The sequence below is a fragment of the Balaenoptera physalus genome, assembly GCF_965194825.1.
Source record: "Balaenoptera physalus genome assembly, chromosome: 3".
Classification (NCBI taxonomy): Eukaryota; Metazoa; Chordata; class Mammalia; order Artiodactyla; family Balaenopteridae; genus Balaenoptera; species Balaenoptera physalus.
In genome coordinates this window covers 117205654-117212061 of record NC_138890.1, presented here as the reverse complement: position 1 = coordinate 117212061, position 6408 = coordinate 117205654, and positions in this window count along the sequence as shown.

Below are 6408 nucleotides of genomic sequence, written 5' to 3'. Positions count from 1 at the left end.
TGAGTCTGCAGTTCTTTCCTAGTGAAGAGAGAAACAAATTAAATGTCAGAGGATACATATGTCGAAACTCAAGGAAGGGCCACGCTTGAGTGACAGTTCTTTGCCATCTAACACTACCTGGGGCAGAGGGAGGATGGGGAATTAAAAGCAAAGTTACAAGTACCTCTGAGAGCTGAAAATCAACCCAAAATTCTGATAATGCTCTTCTAAATTCATAGTCAGCAGAAAAGTTATTTCAACTAACAAGAATTCTGTTAGCACACAGAATTTTTAAGTTAACACACAAGCTTAAGTTTCTGAGGCCTGGAGTCTACACAGTATTTCAGAAATGGATGTACTGAATGAAGTCAGCCCAGCTCATGACCACCAGAAAAATAGGATTCCCACTCTAACCAGAAAGTGACCTTTAAGCTCTTTTGTTGTTATTTTTCAAAATATGTTTGAAATCAAGAAACAAATTTTCTTAACACAAAAAAGCATGTTTTTTCCACCAAGTCAAAAATAGGATTTTAAAGGAAATGGAATTCTTGACTGTTAAATACACACATGGAAAATTTGAAGTTATACTTTTGAATTTAAGAAATTAAGAGAAATGTCGGCATGTCCTTCAGGAAGTCTTGAGCTCTGAGAGCAAATGGAAAAACTTAAGCAACATTTATGATGAAGCTTTTTTCCTGAGGCCTGGACCTTCCGCTAGAAGCTTCTCACCTAGGTGCCATAATGAAATTTACTGGGAAAGTCACCAACAGTAGTTTCCTGGCAGAACTGGCACGGCTGTGTGGCTGTTCCTTTCCAAATTGCTAGACCAAATGTGCATGGAGAATAATGAACCGCAGGATGAGCTGGGTGTGATTTGTGGAGAAGGTGCAGTTAAGGAAGCTGTGATCCGAGCAGAGACGAGAAATGCTCCAGTTCCAAGATCCCCAGAGTCCTTGAGACCCTTTCAGGAGATGCACGGGGTCAGAACTCTCTTAAGACTAAGATAGTGTTTTGGTCTGATTCTCTCACGAGTATACAACTGCGTTTTCCAGAGGCTGGGTGACATGTGGTAGCACAACAGATTGAATGCAGGAGCAGATATGAAAATCTGACTCTTCCATTTAGCCAGCCATTAAAGGGATTTGCCAAAATGAAAACCAATGAAATCACTGTTTTGGGGGAAATTTTTCTTTGTGAAAAATATGGTATTTATGTTAACATGTAATGGATTTGTCATTATTTTTTAAATTATTATTATTTTTTAATTGAAGTATAATTGATTAACAATGTTGTGTTAGTTTCTGGTGTACAGCAAAGTGATTCAGTTATATTGATACATGTATTTATATTAATATATTCTCTTTCAGATTTTTTCTGTTAGAGGTTATTACAAGATATTGAATATAGTTTCTTGTGCTATACAGTAGGACCTTGTTATTTATTTTATGTATAATAGCTTGTATCTGCTAATCCCAAACTCCTAATTTATACCCCGCCAACTTCTTTCCCCTTTGGTAACCACAAGTTTGTTTTCTATGTCTGTGAGTCTGTTTCTGTTTTGTAAATAAGTTCATTTGTATCATTTTTTTTTTGATTTCACATGTAAGTGATATCATATATTTGTCTTTCTCTGTCCGACTTCACTTGGTCTGATAATCTCTAGGTTCATCCATGTTGCTGCAAATGGCATGATTTCATTCATTTTTATGGCTGAGTAATGGGTTTATTGTTATTTTTAACTGAAAGAAATATTTTCAAAAATTCTCCATTTTAATGTCTAATGTGGTCAATAGAAGCAGGGGTTTGCTGCTAAACCCAATCTCCAGAAAAGGAAAAAAGGCTCTGATATGTAGCATTTGCCAATTTCCACGGTGTAAATATTGCCTCTGCTGCCAATTTCAAGCTTCTAATGGTTTAACAGTTGGCTTGAAAAATTCCTGAATATTGAATTCTCGTGAGCTGGTACAAGCTGACTCCAGCACACCACTGGATATAACCTGCATAAACAATAACTCTTCGGGGTCCTCATAATTTTTAAGTGTATTAAGGTGTTCTCAATCATTTTTAAGTGTATTAAGGTCTCAAGAAAATTTGAGAACACTGGTCTTATGCAAGATTTCTCAACTTTGTCACCTTCAAGAAGACATGGAAACTGGTCATATTATAAAGCACAAAGAGGTAGACGGTTGGTTCACAGCTACGGGCCACCATATTGGGTTTCTGGCAGCCTCACAGCTGAGGGGATCATTATCTTGGAGCAACAGAAGTTGATGTCAGGCAGCAGGTCCGGTGTGGCCTGGTGAATGGAAAGTTTTGCATGAGGCCTGGTTTCCAGCCAGCTGCTATGACCCACCTGTGGTGGCATCTCTATTAAGAGAACAGCAAACGCCATGCTTCTTGTCATGGGAACGGCACATCGGTCTTCTGGAAACAGAAAACTAGACGTCAGATTCAGCAGCATCTTGAATTCAGATAACATAGTATGTTTCTACCCAGCTGGCTGGTCATCACGTCAGGAAATGATTCATGAACACTAGAGAGTTAGCTTTGAAAGCTGCATTTGTAGTAGCCTGAAGATGTCGGGGTGGGTGGCAGAGCCAGGCAGGCTGTTTTGCTCATCTTAATAACCACAGAATTGGGCCATTTTAGTGTGCTGCTGTGCGACCCATGCTGGGGAGTGAGAACATGACTAAGGCGGGGATTGTCAATACTGAGATTCATTGAACAGCAGAACTTCAGTTGTTTTGTGTGTGTATGTGGTTTTTGTTTTGTTTCTGTTTTTTGGCTGTGCAGCATGCGGGATCTTAGTTCCCAGACCAGGGATCGAACCCGTGCCCCCTGCAATGGAAGCACTGAGTCTTAACCATTGGACTGCCAGAGAAGCCCCAAATCTTTACTTTTTTTTTTTTGGTCATGCCGTGGCATGCAGGATCTTAGTTCCCCAACCAGGGATTGAACCCACGCCCCCTGCAAAGGAAGTGCAGAGTCTTAACTACTGGACAACCAGGGAAGTCCCTGTTTTGTGTGTTTTTGATGTTTCATTTCTTATCATGAGATACCTAGTTGTTCTTGGAACTGGCCAAAACAAAGTAAAAGAAAAAAATTTTTTTCAGTGTTTCTCTCTCCTCCAGGAGCTGATTTTGGGGTTTAAACATAAAATGTAATGGTTAAGAAGCATGGAATTTGAAGACCTCAAATTTTAGAGAGTTTATCAATTCTGCCTTGTTAGAAGGAACTTTTAGAAACTTTTAAGTCAGTTCTCATCTCTGGCTGCACATAGAATCACGGGAGAACTTCTAAACAATTCTAATGCCCAGTCCCTGCTCTCTGAATCAGAATCTTTGGGGGCTGGGCCTGGACATCCATATTGTATTCAAGCCCTTTATGAGATTCTGATGTGTACGCCAGAGTTGATACCACTGCTTTAAGAGTGCCTCTCAAATTTAACATGCATTCAGATTATCTGGGCGTCTTGATCGACTCCAGACTGATGCAGTAGGTCTAGGATGGGGCTGTGAGTCTAACAAGTTCCCAGGCCATGTTGACATTGCCAGTCCTTGGAACACTTGAAGTAGCAGGGCCCTGAGACATGACCCTGAGGCAAAACTGGGCCAGCTCAGAGGTCCAGACACTCAGAAAATTCAATTCTCATATCCTTAAAATCACTCTCTGGGGCAATTTTTAATGTAGCAGTAGGATAAGTGCTTAATCAGAATTTGCCTTAGGTGATATCTATCTTGATGTATATTTTCTCTCCTCGTGGGCTTTTCTCTAAGAGGAAAGATAGCTTAAAACTTTCTAATCTCATACATAAAACCATCTCATAAGAGGCTGGGCGTTTAGAGTGGCGACTCCCGACTCTCCTTTGTAAAGATAGTGCCCCGCAGATAGCAGCAGCGCCTGGCTACCAGAAAGCAGATGTGCATTTGTTTCTTATCTCTGGGTCTGGCTGAGAAATGGTGACCTCAGGGACATGCTAAGGGTGCTAGTCAGCATCAGGAGCTTCAGTCTGGATGGTGCTGGAATGAGCAGCTTTGGAAACCCTCAGGCAAATGAGTCAGCCCAAGACTCTGTCACGAAAAACAAAGAAGAAAGGAGAAAACAAAGATTTAGGAAGCCAACTCTGAGAACGTATATTTGTGGCACATACAATAAATCTGGGGTAAATTCTCCATTATAGAAGCCCTCTTACAAGTTGATAAAAAAAAAAAAAACTAAATGGTGAAAGAGGAACTATAATTTGTATGGGAAAAATGTTGGGTCTCAGCAGTAATCAAATAGCTACAATTTAAAACAAGATAGCACTGGCACCTATCTAATTAGCAGCGGTTTTTTTTTTCTAGATAGCCATAAAGAGCCGTAAAAGGAAGCATGGAGAGAAGGAAAATATAAATGCCAGCAAGGGTAAGAGAATTCTGATGGACGTGCTTTAGGAGAGCAACTTGACAAAATGTCATCACCCTTAAAGTGTACACAACCTTGGACCCAGTTGTATGCTTCTGGGAAGCTATCCTTAAGAAATAATTATAAGTAACAAAAAAATAATAGACTTCTAGTTTTTAATAGCATCCTTATTTGCATATCAGTTAAAGGCTGGAAACCTTCTAGATGCTGAACCCTGGAGGACTGCTTTCCCAAGACTATTACACCCATTTAAAATGACATGTACTAATTGTATATAATGGCACTGAGAAGTGCTTATAATACTTAATTTTTTAAAAAGCAAGATGCAGTGGTGTACATGCAGTATGAAACCAGCACTATGGGAGGAAAAAACAGATTTATGTGAGATCTATTAGCAAAAGCTGATGACCAAACATTTAAACTTGTGTTTGGAGAGTTGGGCTACTTTTTTCCTTTTATGGATTTCCTCTTTCCTGAGTATGTACTACTTCTCTAACAAAAAAGCAATCCACATTAAAACAAAACAAAAATCAGATAATCAAACAAACAGAAAAACAAACCCGATACCACATTCTTTATTCTCTTCCCAAGGTGCGAAAGTGTACAGAGCTTCCTCAACTATACTTTTCTTTCTTTCTTTTTTTTTATCTACTATAATTTTCGAGCAGACACTCTTGACCATCTCCTAGCCACAATTAGTATTTCACACCTCAATATGTTATTCAAGCAGGAGATGAAAGTGTTAGAAAATTCTATGATTCTACACCTACATTTGACATGTTCACAATTCTTCCATCCATACTTATCTTGAACCCTAGAATTCTCCAAAACTTGAAAACATAAAATGTCTTTAGCCAGACTCTGAAGCCAGGAATGTCTTTATTTGTCCCCCAAAGCTACCAGAATGTTCAGTGCAGCATTTTGTTAATACACATAACCAGAGCTGGACTTTTTCCTCCGATAGACTTTATATTTACACCAAAAGGGCTGCTCATTTATTTTCCTCTGGAATTTATCTTTCCTCATCAAGTAGCAAACGTTATTTGCTCATAACAAAACAGATAACTTTATTTTGACCTATTTTGTTGCATAATTATGTTAGTCCTCTTATTCTTAAAATGAATTTATGTATGTAACCCACATATTATTATTATTTGAACAATCTGATTAATTCTTCCATAAGCTCCCTTTAAACAATTGGGACTTTATTTAACTTACTTCTGCTTTCCTTGACCCAAGTTGTTGGGTCCTGAATTTCACTTATTCCTTTTTTTTTAATAGCTATCAAATTAAATGATCACCTACTTAGGGAGAATGAATCAGGCACCCACAGGCTCATTATTTTTGTACAATGAAGGCAGCATGAGAACCACACAGTAGTGAATATGCTGAGTGTTTCTCAAAATGAAGTCCACGAAAATTATTTGAACTGCTTGTAATAATACAGATTTTTGGGCCCCCTCCCACACCTACAATCAGAATCTCTGTGATGGGACCTGGAGCATTTACATTTTAAAGAAGAGGCAGGGTTGATCCTTATGCACAGCAAACTTTGAGAACCACAGAACTACTGGTTAAAAGAAATCTCTGACCTAGTATATTTTGTGGTCAGCAAGCAGGAAACCCCAGTGTAGCTGTTAAAATGCTAAAGTTTTTCAGAATTATACTGTGGCTTAGCACATCTATCTGCAGAGTTATTGGAATGTCAAGATTCTCTAGATATTTCCCCCTAGATAATTGGCCCTAAATATCTGACTGTATCCGTTAAAAGATTTAGCCTTACAAATAATTTCCCCTGTCATTAACTTTGCCTGTATGTACAGAAATGGGGGCCTCTTCCTGTAGAGATACTCAATGCTCTGTGTTCATGTAGGATTTTTAGTGCATTTTTTTGAATAGGTAACGCTCGTGTAGTTCAAATTTCCAAAGAACAAGAGGAGGTCCAGGGAAAATTCCCCTCAAACCCCTGTCGTTTCCTCAGAGGTAACCACAGTTAACAGCTTCTTAAGTGTGGTGTTAGATATA